This window comes from Nyctereutes procyonoides, unplaced genomic scaffold, assembly GCF_905146905.1.
Source record: "Nyctereutes procyonoides isolate TBG_1078 unplaced genomic scaffold, NYPRO_anot_genome, whole genome shotgun sequence".
Lineage (NCBI taxonomy): Eukaryota > Metazoa > Chordata > Mammalia > Carnivora > Canidae > Nyctereutes > Nyctereutes procyonoides.
Window position 1 is genome coordinate 50,600,921 of NW_026575042.1, and position 16,491 is coordinate 50,617,411.

General features: G+C 40.6%; 1 protein-coding gene and 1 long non-coding RNA gene across 2 annotated transcripts in view; one reads left to right on the forward strand and one right to left on the reverse strand.

The window, feature by feature from the left end:
• Positions 1–16,491, forward strand: part of TIPARP (TCDD inducible poly(ADP-ribose) polymerase) — a 90,148-nt gene that overhangs the window by 9,317 nt on the left and 64,340 nt on the right. The window lies entirely within an intron of this gene.
• LOC129507111 (uncharacterized) lies at positions 1,982–16,269 on the reverse strand. Its single transcript, XR_008663927.1, has 3 exons — positions 16,090–16,269; positions 8,907–9,062; positions 1,982–2,254 (listed from the first exon to the last, which is right to left on the reverse strand). It is a non-coding gene; the product is annotated as an uncharacterized LOC129507111 (long non-coding RNA).

Genomic DNA, 16,491 nt, shown 5'->3' on the forward strand with positions numbered 1-16,491 from the left:
GTTCTGAAGTAAAAAAAATAGAACTTACTTTTTACAGATTCTTTTGTACTTTTCTAAATTTTTTTATTGGACTTTTTTTATTATGTGCATACATTAAAATGTCAATTAAAAACAAATTAATGAAAAACAAATACAGCTTTTGTTTTTATCATCACTGACGGGTCCTTGAAGCTCTCTCACTGCAGAGGCATGGAGCCAGGGTACCTCAATTTTAACGAGAGTGCAATATAAGTTACCTGAACCTTAGTTTCCTACCTACTGGTAGGCCAGCTGGGCCCAGAGCTCCCTTCTAGAAACAGAATTTAGCCTTTCCTGAGAAAAGGTGGGGAAAGTTCAGTTTGAATCGCAGCTGTGTGACTCATTGTGGAAAAGGAAAATTATTTAACTACTCTGAGGCTTTATTTCTTCATCTGTGAAATGGGGGAAATAATGACCAGTAGTAGACTTTTAATGACAGAGAGGGCTTTTATTTTTATTTTTTTTTTTTTTAAATTTTTTTTTTATTATTTATTTATGATAGAGAGAGAGAGAGAGAGGCAGAGAGAGGCAGAGACACAGGCAGAGACACAGGCAGAGGGAGAAGCAGGCTCCATGCACCGGGAGCCCGATGTGGGATTCGATCCCGGGTCTCCAGGATCGCGCCCTGGGCCAAAGGCAGGCGCTAAACCGCTGCGCCACCCAGGGATCCCCAGAGAGGGCTTTTATATGTTGAAAGGAGCACTCCCAATTACTTGCTTTTTTTTTTTTTTTTTTTTTTTAGGATTTATTTATTTAGTTTAGAGATCGTGAAGCACAAGTGGGATGGGCAGAGGGAGAGGGAGAGAGAATCTCAAGCAGAGTCAGCACTGACTGGGGAGCACACCATGGGGCTCTATTTCACAACCCTGAGATCATGACCTGAACTGAAACCAAGAGTCCAGTCAGTGCTCAACCTCAACTGACTGCACCACCCAGCTGCCCCCAATTACTTGCTTTTTAAAAAATATTTTATTTATTTGAGAGAGAGTGCATAGGAGGAGCAGCAGGAAAAGGGCAGAAGGAGAAGCAGGCTCCCCACCGAGCAGGGAACCCAACTCAGGACTGGATCTCAGGATCTCAGGATCATGACCTGAGCCGAAGGCAGATGCTTAGCTGACTGAGCCACCCAGGTGCCCTCAATTACTTGCTTTTTAATTAATATCCATTATGATAAAGGTTTTCATTTGTGAAGCTCTTATCTTTTAAGCTATGAAACACAATACACAGATATTATTTTTATATTGCATTTTATGCTACTATATATTAGATTGTATCTTTATAAATCAAATGGAATACCTTTCCCTCATTCTTTGATTACTGTTCAGTTCATAAATTTTATGAATGAGAATTGTTTAAATAATTACCTTGTATATAACTAATCAGATTCCTTTAGACATTTCAAACCACAAATACGAGTTAACTGTTATCTTATTCTCTCAAACATTTTATGATGCAGTCTTATAAAAAATCTTTGAGACTTTCAACAATTTTCTAATAGATCTGACTTATGAATTTAATCATATTTTCTTAAGCATATAAATGTCTTTTAAAATTACATATATATAAAACAACACAATGATCTTTAAAAACCTGCTACTAAACACTTTACATGTGAATATCACTACCTTAGTACAAAAATTTTAAGTAGTTTTCTGGGATTTTGCTCACCTGCCATCATAAGTCAGCTGAGGTGACTCAGTTGAAAATCAATCAGATTTTAAATCCGTATCTTGAGTTGTTATTCCATTTTGTTTCATAATTTTAGGTACCTATTGACTCTCACCCTGTGGCATTTTATTGATCATATGAAAGTTAAATATGATAAACATTCTTATCTGTATTCAGAACACCAGAGGTAATCAGTTGTTCATCACAGTTTTTTTGAATTCAAAAGCAAACAGAGGCAGATTGTGAATATTGGTCATTCCTCATAACAAAACCTTAATAAACTACATTTCCCTGCCTCTTTTGCAGCTGAGTATGGCCATGTGACTACTGGCCAATTAGATGTAAGCAGAAAAAAAAAGATGCAACTGTGAAAATTACAGAAAGTCTCCTAAAAAAGGAAGAGGTGTAGCCTTCAACTTACCTTTCATCTTCCAGTTGCTTCAGAAGGGAAGCTCCAGCAGTCATCAAGTGCCACAGCCCAGGGATGGCAAACACACAAAGCTGTAAGGAGTTCTACTCCTTGATGATTGTGGTGCACCATGCTACTTCTATACTGACCTGCAGATTTCTTTTAAGTGAAAGGAAGATAGCATTTTACCTTGTTTAAACTGCTATTTTTGAGGGTTTTATTACAGCTGAACTTAATCCTGACACATGGCTTATATAACTTCCTGTGCCATCTTCCTCAATATCAGAATCATGCACTGAGTTTAGAAAATCAAGAATATATATATTAGATTTATGGACATAGTCTTTATTTTTTTTAAGATTTTATTCTTATTCATGAGAGACAGAGAGAGAGAGAGAGGCAGAAACACAGGCAGAGGGAGAAGCAGGCTCTACTCAGGGAGCCCGACGTGGGACTCGACCCCGGGTCTCATTAAACCACTGCACCACCGGGGCTGCCCCACACATAGTCTTTATAAAATACTTTTTAGCTGTTGCCATATAAGATTGTAGGTTGATGAGTATTAAAATTTTTCTTGTATAATATTTTACAGATGCCAATTATTCTAATTATAAGATTAAATTATTTAAAGAATATCCAAGGGCAACTGGGTGGCTAAGTCAGTTAAGTGTCTGCCTTTGGCTCAGGTCATGATCTCAGGGTCCTGGGAATCAAGCCCTGAGTCTGGTTCCCTGCTCCCCTGAGCAGGGAGGAGTCTCCTTCTCCCTCTCCTTCTCCCTCTGCCCCTCCCCTTGCTCATGTGTGCATTCTCTAACTCAAATAAATAAATTTAAAAAAAATTTTAAATGAATATCCAAAATGTCCCCAGGTAGCATTAAGGAAAAAATAAAATAACATGAATCAATGCTGCTTGCCCCATGCCAGGATCAGCATAAGAGGTTGGCTGCAGGGGTCCATGAAGCAAGCTCTGGGCCCTCAGCCCAGTTCCCTGGAGTCTAGTGGGTACTAGCCTGTCACTCCTCACCTATGGACCCTCCTAGCCTTTGGCTCAACCTCTCCTACAATAAATACTGCCAGATGGGCTTTCCTCATCTATTGTTCCCAAAGAAGCTTGGCAGAAATATCACAGAAGTTAGAGGGGTTTTTTTGTTTTTTGTTTTTTTCATTTAGCACTTCAAATATTTGAAATTGTATAAGATGACTCAATTCCAGGAAACTTCAGGTATCCTGTGGCACTTGTTCAGTGAAGTGTTGAAAAAAGACCCACTCCAGGGTCTTACTGAAAGATGTGAGCAAGCCAACTTGTAGGAGGCAAGGACAAAATGTAACTTCAAAAAAGTGTTTCTTTCATTCCCTTGTGGTTTGCAGGTCTTCTCTGCCCCACTCCTACATTCTTCTCTTGAGCTCAGCCTCTCTGTGTGCTTGGCTCCACAAAAGCCCTGCCACTGGCTTCCCCATAGCAACTGGCTCACATGCTCCTCCAAATTCTATTTATGAATGTGTGTTTAATTATAAACCCTTTCAAATCCTTTGAGGGGAATATTTATTAAATGCTTATTATTAAAGCCTCTTTCTTAAACACTATCTTTTTTACATCTCGCATCTATCCTTCAAAGTAGGCTCTCTGAGACTCATTTTACAGATGAGAAAATGGAAACTCCTCATTCCACAGCAAGTACTTATTAGAGCTGTGCATTAATTTCAAATTCATGCAATTTTTTTCTCCTGTTTCCCTCAGCCATGCCAGAGAAACTGGTTGGTTAATCAATGTCACTTGCAACCAGCAGAATGGAAGGATCACAGCCTTTGGAATCAGACATACCCGTGTTTAATTCCATGTGGATATTTCTGAGCTATGTGATCATGGGCAACATATTTAAATTTGGTTCTCTCATCTGTAAAATGGAAATAATAGTAGCACCTATCTAGTGGGATTGTCAAGAGAATGTGAAAAAGAGCCTGCACAGTATTTATTCATTTATTCTTTTTTTAGAAATTCACTTTTTGGGGGAGGATTTTATTTATTTATTTATTCATGAGACACACACACACAGAGAGAGAGAGAGAGAGAGAGAGAGAGAGAGAGAGAGAGAGAGAGGCAGAGACCCAGGCAGAGGGAGAAGCAGGCTCCACGCAGGGAGCCCAATGTGGGACTTGATCCCAGGTCTCCAGGATCACGCCCTGGGCTGAAGGCGGCGCTAAACCACCGAGCCACCCAGGGATCCCCCAAAAATTAACTTTCAAGATGATGACTAAGCATTTAGCATTTGCCAGGTCTAGAAATTCCAATTGCTTTGATTTATTATTATTTTTTTTAAATTGAAGTTTAGTGGATATATGCTATATTACTTTCAGGTGTACAATATAGTGATTCAATAATTCTATACATTACATAATCCCCATCACAATAAATGTAGTTAACATCTGTCACCATACAACATAATTACAATATTATTCACTATATTCCTTACATTGTACTTTTCACCTCTGTGTGACACTTATTTATGACTGGAGGTTCATACCCCTTATTAACCATCTTCACCTATTTCACCCATCGCCTCACACACCAGATTGTTCTCTGTATTTAAGAGTCTGTTTCTGTTTTGTTTTTTAGATTCCATGTTTAAGTGAAATCATAGGATATTTGTCTTTCTCTTTGGCTTATTTCACTTTAGGTCCATTTACATTGTCACAAATAACAAGATTTCATTCTTGCTTATAGCCGAGTAATATTCCATTACACACACACCCACACACACACACACACACACACCCCACTGGGGTGCTTACATATCTTGGCTATTATAAATAATGTGGCAATAAACACAGGCATGAATATATCTTTTTTAATTAGTGTTTTCTTGGGTGAGTGGAATTACTGAATTGTATAGTGTTTCCATTTTTAATTTTTTTGAGGGAACTCCATACTGTTTTCCACAGTCGAACCAATTTATATTTCCACTAATGGTGTACAAGGGTTCTCTCTTCTCCCATATCTTCAACAACACTTGCTATTTCTCAACTTTTTTAAAAAAAGATTTTATTTATTTGAGAGAGAGTGAGAGGAAGAAAACATGCATGGACTGGGGGAGGGGCAGAGGGAGAAGCAGACTCCCTGCTGACTGGGGAGCCTGACTCAGGGCTCAATCCCAGGACCAATCCCAGCTCGGGATCATGACCTGAGCTGAAGGCAGACACTTAACCGACTGAGCCACCCACCCAGGTGCCCCTATTTCTTGTATTTTTGATGTTAGCCATTCTGACTAATGTGAGGTGATAGCTCACTGTGGTTTTGACTTGCATTTCTCTGATGAGTAGTGATGTTGAACATCTTTTCATGGGTGTGTTGCCAGCTATGTTTTTTTTTTTTTTTTTTGAAAAGTGTGTATTCAGGCCCTCTGCCCATTTTTAAAATCAGGTTATTTGTTGTTGTTGTTGTTTTTTGGCATTGAGTTAAATAAGTTCTTTATGTATTTTGGATATTAACCCCTTGTCAGATATATAATTTGTAAATATTATTTCCCATTCAATAGGCTGTCTTTTTGTTTTGTTGATGGTTTCCTTTGCTGTGCAAAGATTTGAGATAGTCTCAATAGTTTTGTTTTCCTTGCCTAGAGGAGACATTTCTATAAAAATATGGCTAAGGTCAATGTTCAAGAGTTATTGCCTATGTTTTCTATTAAGAGTTTTATGGCTCCGTGTCTCTCATTTACATCTTTTTTTTTTTTTTTACAGATTTATTTATTTATTCATGCGGGACACACACACACACAGAGGCAGAGACACAGGCAGAGGGAAAAGCAGACTCCATGTGACATGGGACTCGATCCCGGGTCTCCAGGCTCATGCCCTGGGCTGAAGGCGGCACCAAACAGCTGAGCCATCCAGGCTGCCCTGTATTGTGATTTCTTAATGAAGTTTCACAAACTTGCATACATATTAGTATTTACCCCTGGAGAAAAGTATTCCCAGTATAAGAGCCAGTTAGAGCAAAGTCTCTAAGGTAAGCACACCTGCTTTACTCAAGGAATATAGAGGAGGTCACAATGACAGGAGCAGAATGAGCAAGAGACAGACCATATTGAGTCTTGGAGGCCAATGCAAGGACTTTGGCTTTTATGGGAAGCCATTTTGGGTTGTGAGTAAAGTTTTGACACGATATGACTTACATTTCAAAGCATTGCTTTGCCTCGTATATTGAGATCAGGTTTAAGTGAGCAAGCAGAAGTAAGGGAATGGTTAGGAGGCAGTGGCAGTAATCCAGGGAAGAAAGGTGGCTTGGATCAGTATGGCAGCAATGAAAATGGAGAAGGGGTTGGATTCTTGACATATTCTGAAGGTCAAGACAACAGGATTTCCTGATGGATCGGATATGAGTTATGAAGAAGGGAAAGGAGTACATAAAGTAGTGAGACCGTATGGGATCACTAACAAAGTGAGCCTAGAGAAGGGAAGACGGCCAAGTTCTGAGGTAGGAAGCATACCAACTTTTCAACAAGACTTTGGAAACACTGGCCTTATATTTCATTGATGTAATACTTTCATATAAATGCTGAGATTTAATTCCTTCAGCATTCACTTGTAATTTAATCATTATGATTGTTAAATGAAACTAAGGTGTATATAAGGCTTAATCTTCCCTCACTCTGTGAAATTCAACTGAGAAGATGTATTACACAAGGTCAAAGAAAAAGGCATCAGAATTGGAATCTATAATCATTCTAGTCTCAGTTCTACAGATAATGGTTTTGTGAGCAAGTCATATAAACCTCCAGTCATTGATTCCTACATCAGTGAGACTAGAATATTGAAATGGATGTTGGGTCCTCTTCCATATTAATGTTATTATTTTTGAGATGAGTCTGTACTTGGTAAGGCTTGTTTTGTTTTGTTCTTGATATAGTATAAGGAAAATAATTTTGAGCAGAGGTATCTTGAAGAGTGCTTTAATTCTCTCCCTCACACTCTTCTTGGCCTGCAAGGGAAGGATAATGCCTAAACCAAATGCTTCAATCAAAATTGAGTTGGAACATGATGCCCTATCTTTGCAGGATTTCTTGGGGAATATACTATGTAGTTCCTGCTGAGAAAGGGAAGTTTCATTGGCCTGGCAACCTGGGGATCTCCTGTAGGTATTTCATCAGACTTTCTCCCTTAAGGAGAGTACAGGGCTGAATGAAGTCAGAAGTAGCAGCTCTTACATGTGTTGGATCATGAATCCCCTTGAGAATCTGATGCAACAGCTGCTCTATCCGGCCAAGAGGAAAAACATCATTGCCACCAAATACTAGAAATGGAAACCTTATTTTTTAATAAATGAAGAGACCGAAGATAGAAATAAAGAGACTTGAGCTTGGCCCTGCTGTTAGTAGGAAGCAGTGAATGCAGGACTAGATGTCTAGGTGTTGTCTCTTAGCCAATGTTCCTTCCATTAAATGATGTTGCCTTTTATATTTTCTCTATTTTCCTGCAAAGTTAGTTTCTTAAATGTTTGGGAGGGTGGGAGGGAGTGCATCATGTTTTGTTTTTAATTCATATTCCATAATATTCAACCATTTAAAGTGTACAATCAATGTTTTTTTTTGCATATTCAGAGTTGCGCAATCATCACCACTATATAATTTTAGAACATTTTATCACTCCAAAAGGAAACCTTGTACATAATAGTGGTCATTCCCATTCCCCCACCCCCAGCCCTAGGCAGCTACTAATCTACCTTCTATCTCTGGGATTTGTCTACTCTGGGCATGTTGTTTTTTGGTGACTGGCTTCTTTCACTTAAAATACTGTTTTCAAAGTTCATCCATGTTATAGCATGTATCAATACTTACTTCCTTTTCATTGCCAAATAAGATCTCATTGTATCGAATGTTTGTTTACCTATTTATCAGTGGATGAACATTTTTTTTTCCATTTTGTGACTACTATGAATAATAATGCTATGAACACTTGTGTACAAATTTTTGTGTAGACATAGGTTTCATTTCTCTTGCTATCCACCTAGGAGAATTGCTGGGTCATATGACAGCTCTATGTTTAACATTATGAGGAACTGCTAAACTATTTTCCAAAGTGGTTACAACATTTTATAACACTATTGACAATGTTACAGGTTCCAATTTCTCCACATTCTAGCCAATATTTCTTATTATCTTTTTAAAATTATAGTCATCCTAAGAGTGAAGTGTTGATATATGGGATTAGTGGCCTACACAATGTACACAGTAGAATTAAATAGTCAGGAGCTAAAATGGAAATTCAAAGCCAGATAATAAACTCTACCATCATTTTTTTTTTCAAGTCAACACTTAACTGAGCTTTTACTATGTGGCAGTTACTATACTAAGCATTGTCTTAGATTTCCTCCCTAACTTTGATCATACCACCATCACCAGCTACTGTTACTGGCCTATTTTATAAACAAGGAGACCAGCTAAAAGAAGTTAAGTTACTAGTGGCTGGTAGGTGGCAAATCCAGGATTTAAGTATAGGGCTGTCTCCTGCTGAAGTCTTTAACCACCACACTGTACTGCTAAATATTTTATCTAGTAGATTTCCTTTTCCAAAATGAGTCTAATCAATCATTACTTTCAAAGTTTTACCCTCACCATGCATCGTCTCTAGCTCCCAGGGTATCTATAGTTATTCTCAAATTTAGTACCAGAATCACCTACTTCGATATGCTTTGTTAGCTTTGTAAGTGTGTCTGACTTTTACCAAACTTGGAGAACCACTGAGTCTGTTAGAATTAAATTCAACTGCAGTTAACAGAAATGGTGCCATAAACAAGACAGAAGTTTATTTTTCTTACCTGTTAAGAAGCCCAGAGATAGTTGGTCACTCTAGGGTCAATATCAACCTCTGTGGATTGGGAACCAGGCTCCTTCGACCTTTGTTTTGTATGGCTTCAATTTTTTCCAAAATCATTTCACTATCCAATTGGCTTCTGGAGCTTCAACTATTATATCTGCATTCCGACAAGCAAGAAGTGGAAGGGAAAAAAATACACACCTTTCCTTTAAGGACTGTCCAAGAATATGCATATATCACTTCCACTTAATTTCACTGGCCAGACTTGAGATATAAGGCCACACCCTGATGCAAGGGAGGCTGGGAAAAGTAGTCTTAGATTCTGAGTGGCTATGTAGTCAATGAACTATTAGAGGTTCTCTTATGATGGAGGAATTAAGAGGGGTGAATGTTTGGGACAATTAATCTCCATCACACCCAGGAAGGAAGAAAATTTACCTAATTCCTATTTCTACTACTATTTACTACTCCTATTTTGTCCTACTTCGACAAAAGACCTTAGAGAAATTCTCTCTGTAACAGATTTTAGATTCCATAATGAAGGTGACTAAGGCAATGGCTCTTAAACTTTGCTGCACAAGGGAATCACGTAGGGGTCTTAAAAACTACTGATGCCTGGCTTCCTTGTCCAATCATTCTGATTTAATCGGTGTAGAATGGAACCCGGGCATCAGGTATTTAAAAGCTCCCATTGTTATTCTAATGTGTAGCAATGTTTGGGAACAACACTCCTAAATTTTGAGGATCTTCAACCTAAGATCCATTGAGTATGGATTTATTCCATCAATGGCCTTTCTCTGAACTCAAATGCCAGCAGTTGGACTGGTACATGTTCCTGGTATTAAGGTTAGGTATGATCAGGGTAAATCTAATGCCAGCGCTGCAAAAGACAATTCAGAGGGCATGTTCTTCTGACAATAGCCCAGTGACATTTTTATGTACAGAGGAGAACACATTTTAATTGTGGCTATATTTAAACACATGCATTATTTCTGTGTGGCATGAAAATAGCTATTCTGGTTGTGTGTGTGTGTGTGTGTGTGTGTGTGTGTGTGTGTGTGTGTAGCGGGACTCAGCCCTGATGGTGAGTCATCCTTGAGCACAACATTTACATTTCGAACACAAGAACCTATTCAATTCAAATTCAGAGGGTCCTCTCTATTTGGCAGTATGCTTGTCATTTAGAAGCTCAAAAGAGCCTTTTAGAAATCCAAACAGTTTTGAGCTAGTTGGCATCTCAAACTATTACTAGCTGTCAGATATTTTATCCATTCAAGCAGATATCGGGCAAAGGTTATATTTTCTTTGAATTGTTAATGCAAGGTCTGTCTTTTAAGTTGAGATGTGAAATGAGGAGAAGAATAATAAAATAGAAAATTTTCAAAGAAGAAATCTAGATAGGTCATTTCATCCACCTCTTCACCTTCAGATAGAATGACATTAAAACACTGTAAGTAGATAAGAATCTATACTATTTTTATAGTTCTTAAATGACAAGATTGCACAACCCTGTTCTCATTGCACTACATTTCATTGTAACAATTTGCAGCTAGAAAATACTTCTTTGCACTGAACCCAAGAGCTCTGGCCAAGTTAATCCCATTTCCTCCTTGCTAGTCTTCAATTCAGATGGACAACAGCATTCTTTGTGAAATTTTCTCACACACTTGGAAACGATAATTAAATAAGTCTCCAGGTTTCTCTCCTCTAATCTGCATAACCTCCCTTCATATCGTCCTTTTAGTGTTCAACTGCAATCACCTTCATGGCAATCTTCTCTTAACCATGGGATTCCCAGAATTGTCTGCATTTGGAATGACCTGAGGAACTTCAGTGTCTACTCATGCTGGTGTCCCACCCCAACAGATATGATTTAATTGAAGTATATCCTGAACTTTGGAATTTTTAGAAGATTCCCAAGTAATTCAAAATTGTAGACAAGTTTGGGAATCACTATCTGAACTCACCCTCTTACCCTCACCTCCTTCCTCCTTGCTAATAGACCCTCAATAACAGTCCCAGATTAGGCGCCATGATTGACAATAACACTAAACAGTGGTTCCCAGCCCTGGGAACATTAGAATCACCTGCATAGCTTTGACAATAGGAATGCCTGGATCCCACTGATAAACTACAACAGAACATCTACCGTGGGACCCAGGGAAACTGTGCCTTTAAAAAATGCTCTCCAGGGGCAGCCTGGATGGCTCAGAGGTTTAGCACCTGCCTTCAGGCCAGGTCCTGATCCTGGAGACCCAGGACCCAGTTCCACATCAGGCTCCCTGCATGGAGCCTGCTTCTCCCTCTGCCTGTGTCTCTCCCTCTCTCTGTCTCTCTTTGTGTCTCTCATGAATAAATAAATAAAATCTTTTAAAAAATCCATTAAAAAAATAAAGTGCTCTCCAGATATTTTTAATCCACCACCAGGTTGGAACCCATTGGTGGAAAAATCTGATTTAAAGTGTTTTCCAGGGCACTTGGGTGGCTCCGTGGTTCAGTGTCTGCCTTTGGCTCAGGGAGTGATCCCAGAGTCCTGGGATCGAGTCCCACATCGGGCTCCTTGCAGGGAGCCTGCTTCTCCCTTTGCCTGTGTCTCTGCCTCTCTCTCTGTGTCTCTCATGAATAGTTTAAAATCTTAAAAAAATAAAAAAGACAGTTGCATGACCCTGAGAGTAAATGCCTCCTTAAACTTTGTGCCCTAGGCACCACATCTAGCCTCATCCTAGCCTCCACTCTGATTCAGATAAAATTTAACAGCTGGTACCTGTCAAATAATCTTATACAAAACAACCAGTTAGATCAACTAAAATATTAAGTTTTTCAGTGGTTGTTCCAAGTGTCCTAAAGCCAAACAAATTTATCTAGAAATGATGCCACATGCAGCGTGATCTCAATTTGGGGTACGCATCTTGGTATCAGATGACATCAATATCCCTCTGAGTTAAAAAATAACTACCACGCTGATTGTCTCAGTCCCTGTTCACCCACATGAAAACCGGAATGTGATCCTGTGAGAAAAGAATTTAATTAGGTGAGTCAATGGGTGTCAGCTAGCACGGTGGCGGCAGAACCGAGGACTAGGATCCTCGTGCAACTACTAAGGAGTCAAGTAGCTGTTACTCGAATTAAAAGTGGAAACTAGTAGGTGTTTGTAAAAATGTGTCGAGCTTGGCTATTCCTGCTTCCCAAAGCGTTTTAGGACAAACATATGCAGCGGTCTCCCAGAAATAGAAGTGTGGGTAACTCAACCCAAAGTTGTGGTTCCTGTGTCCAGCCTGTGTTGGGTGGTGCGTCAGCAGAATGAACGGTGAAGAATCTCAGTGGGCTGACATTCTGGAGCTTCCTCAGAATGCCTTGTTCGGGCTGGCAGGGAAGTAGGGGGTGCTGGCTAGGCAGACAAAGGGGAGTCTGCAGGTTGAGGCAATACCCATGGCTAGGACTAGAGCTTTAGATGGACCAGTTCCACTCCACATTTCAGGACTCTGACTTTTGCTTTCATAGGTGTAGCACTGATGGAGACAGCTGGTGGCCAGTAGCAGGAGGACAACCTCAACCAAGGGACCTATAAAAGGGCCCTCTTGTCATACCCTGCCCCTTGCTGCGGAGGTGATATTCAAGCCCTTCTCAGCTTAGTGTGGCTTGTGGGTGCTCTAGCATCAGTTCGGAAAATATTTAACAATTTGTTGTTAAAAATAATGACTACTCTTTCCGGTCTGATGTGTGCTAGACCACTCCAACTGACTCCTCCTTGCTCTGTGACTGTCTCAGACTTAGGGCAGTAGGACTCTATGTCCTGTACCTTATTGCAGGGAGGGATGGGTTATGGTCCTACCTGTGAACTGAGAACTGAGTAATTGTTGTCTTAAGGCTGTTTCCCTACTTCCTTTTCTGACAGTCTTCAGGCAGGTAAGGAGGCACTCAGCAGCAACTGGCAAACTGGACCTGGATTAAATCAACACCTGAATGTGTCAGAAAGTTTGGATGGAGTCCAAAATGTGTTTGCCAGCCAGAATGACTAAGAACCCACACCTGGTGCCAGAGTGCAACACAGACCTGCCAGCGCACTTGGACAGATCTGCGGTGCTCACTGGAATCCATGGTCCTGGTACAGGAAGTCCCAGGTGACTCTGCCCCCAAAGTCACACTCCTTCAAATACAAAGGTTGGGTGTTTTTATGAGATGCATCCTGAAGTATGAAGAGAAGAAATGACGTAATGTCTGGGATTTGCTTTAAGAATATTTAAATATAAGAACTTCAAAGAAAAAGAAGTGATACAAGAGGCTGGATGAAATGTGGCAAACTGGGATTATTATTGAATCATGATATGGGGTAAATAGGGATTAATTATGCTATTTTTTTCTAATTTTGTATATTTGAACACTTCCATAGTTAAATCTGTTTAAAAAGCTAAATTGATCTTTATAAACCTCATAAAGCTTGTTTGCAATGAGTCTACGCATAATACCCACCTTTGCATAATACCCACTTCTTTGAGATGACAGCAAGAAATAGGGAGCCCAACTATATGGAATCTGGATTGTCCTTTCCACCCAGTCCCAACAACCCCTCGCCTGTGCTCAGGACCCTTATTTTGCAGTGAAAAGATGGCAGGTCTGGGGCTCAAGAAATCTGGGTGCAAGTTCGGTCTGTTCATTAACAATGAGACCTCGGATAAATCGCTTGCTCTGCAGCTTCTTTCCTTTCTCTGTAAACTGGAGATGATCCTGTAATAACACCACCCTTGTGGGTTATTGGAGGATCACATGAAATCAGGTACCTTGTAAAGTGTTAAGGAAGTGTTGTCAGCACCAGCAGCATGACCTTGGATCAGATGGCCAAGTGCTCTGACCTCAGAGTCCTCAGTTATGAGAGCGGAGAGTACACAGCATTCCCAAGGCTGTGGGAGAACCACCCAGGAAACTTATACAGCTGGTTCTGCTTTGCAGCCTAGTTGGGGGACAGCTGAGTTAAGTAATGGCAGTAGTCCATTCATGTTCTAGCAGTGAAATGGCTGTTGGGGGATTAGGAGTCTACTGTGCCAACTTCCGTTGACAGCTAGGTACAGGTCACAGTTTGGTGGTAATTTCATGGTGATAAACAGTTAAAGAGAACCATAATATCTGCAATAATGAGGAGGAAATCTGAACTGGTCTGAGGTGAACCAAGATCTTTATAGCTAGGAGTAGGCAGACAAATTAAGAGAGTGGAGGGGCTCAGCTGTTCTGCTCAAGCAGCTGTTACATAAAATGACTGGTAAGGGACTTTCCTGAGCTACCTGGGAGAGCTTATAAGCAGGAGAGCAACTGCCTCAGGTGAGAGCAGCACCCATAATTTCTGCAGTCTTGGGGACCTTTGGGGTGTCTAGTTTAGATAGCAGGGCCACATGTGGGAGGGTGACCTTGTAATCCTGGCTCTAGGCCTATGCCTTCTTCACTGGTAGGCCCATGAGATTGGCTGCCCACCATGCCCATGCCCATCTCACTGACTATCTCTCTGCTTTTCTTTGCAGAATATTCCAACATTTGTGCATACTTGTTTCCAAGTTGTTTTTCCCACATTCTGATTTCAGAATTCTTGTTTGTCTCATGTGAAGAACAATCCAATTCAGTATTTGTTGACTGCTTGTTATGTTCAAGCCCTTGTGCTACTGACCTCAGATGTTATAAACGAGAGGAAAAAGAAGGTTTCTCCTTAAAGCCCCAATCTAATGTGGGGAAGGAGTAGGGACTACTAAGATAAGCACACAGGTAATCCCAATATACAAAGAATCTGGCAAGCACCACAAGAATAGTGGGTCGTGAAAAGATTTTAAGGAGAATGGTCATATTCCAAAGACTTGATGGAGAAAATTTATTAGAGATGGGTCTTGAATGGTCACTACATTTCCTAGAGGCAGAGAAGGATGGGAACAATACTTGGGGAAGAGGAGGCACAGAGGTAGGAAAAGGTGGTACGTGTTTGGAGAACAGCAAGCAGTGCCATTTTGTCTGCAACCTGGAATGAGTAGAAAACCAAGAGGACACGGATGTAGGCTGGGGCCATTAGGAAAAGGCACTTACTTCAATTTTCTAAGCAATAAGGGCCCCTGAAGGTTTTTAAGAAAAGGCCAGAGATGAGTACTTCGAGAATATTGACTTAGTGCCGGTGTGCAGACTGGAGAGCCAGACGGACCAAGCTACGTAGTATGGAGAACACAAGAGGCTGCTGGCCCTCAGGCCACAGAGGCCACCACATGCTGGTACACAGAGTGCAGGAAACCATGGAGTCAGGCTAAGGAGGAGAGGTCTCGAGGTATTATTCTTAAGACTCCACTTTTTCTGAGGTAAAAAGCTCTCTGTTTTAGACATACCCTTGAGGTCTGGAGAGGTCAACATTTTCCTGTCATACACTGGAAAGACAAAATCAAGTTTTCATCCCAAGTTGATCTTCTTTCAACACTGACAAATTCACTTTCTTCTAATATCCATAGCTATTCCACTGGGATCCATAAGAAAAAACAAAAATGGCTGAGTTGAAGGCCAGAGTAGCCTGCCTTCCTTGTGCCTTAGAACTTCTACACAGCCCTGAGTATGAATGATTTTACTCTTTCATGTAACAGTTTCCTTCCTCCTCCTGCTATGCTCTCAGTTCTATTCCTCCCTGCTTTTCATAGCACCTGTGAGGTCTCTTGCTTGAATGGCTCCATCCCTCCAACATCCATCTTGCTGCTTCCCTCTATACTCCTCCTGCTTCAAATCACCATCTCTCACTTCAGCCACTGTAAGGACCTCCTCACTGTCTGCTTATGCTCTTGTACCTTTCCTGGCCCCACTCGTCAAGCCACAGCCAGATAGATATCCACAGTGGTCCTTTCCAGAGTGAAGTAACACCATATGATTATCTCATTTCAACCCTCCAACAAGCATGCCCCACAGGTTAACATCTGAAGTCCTTAGGATGGCCTATATGGTCCTTCATGACCCAGCCCCTGGCTCCCCCCTTTCCCTTGTTCTGCAGCTACCCTGGCCTCCTTGCTGTTCTCATACCCACCAAGCATGTGCCAGGCTTAGGCCTGGCCCTTGCTTTCCCTCTACCTGGAATGTTCTCCCTATTTTTATGGCCCACTCCTCACTTTAGGATTCTGTTAATGCCACCTCTTCAGAGAAGCCTTTTTGGACCACCATGTCATGATCTATTAACTTACCTTGCTGTGTTTCTCTTGGTAGCACTGTGGACTACAATCAATCTTTGTGTGATGTGTGTCTTCTCCCAGAAAATGTAAGCTCCATCAGGACAGGGTCTCAGTTTTGCCTGCCTCTATTTGTTCAGGGCCTGGAAAAAAGCCAGGTTCTCAATAAATACTTGCTGAATGAATGAATGTAGAGATCTCCTCTCTAGAAAACACTTTCCTTTGGCTCTGCTTCTGTTTCTTGGTTCTCATTTGCTTTGGTCTTTGAAGGTTTTAACTTAACAAAATTTAAAACTTAACAAAACAAGGGGCCTTGCCCCTTGACTGGCATGGAACTAAATGTTTCTCTTCTTCCATATCACATCATTTACGATACTTCCATGGACTCCCAAAATTTAAATTTGCTCCAAGATTTAC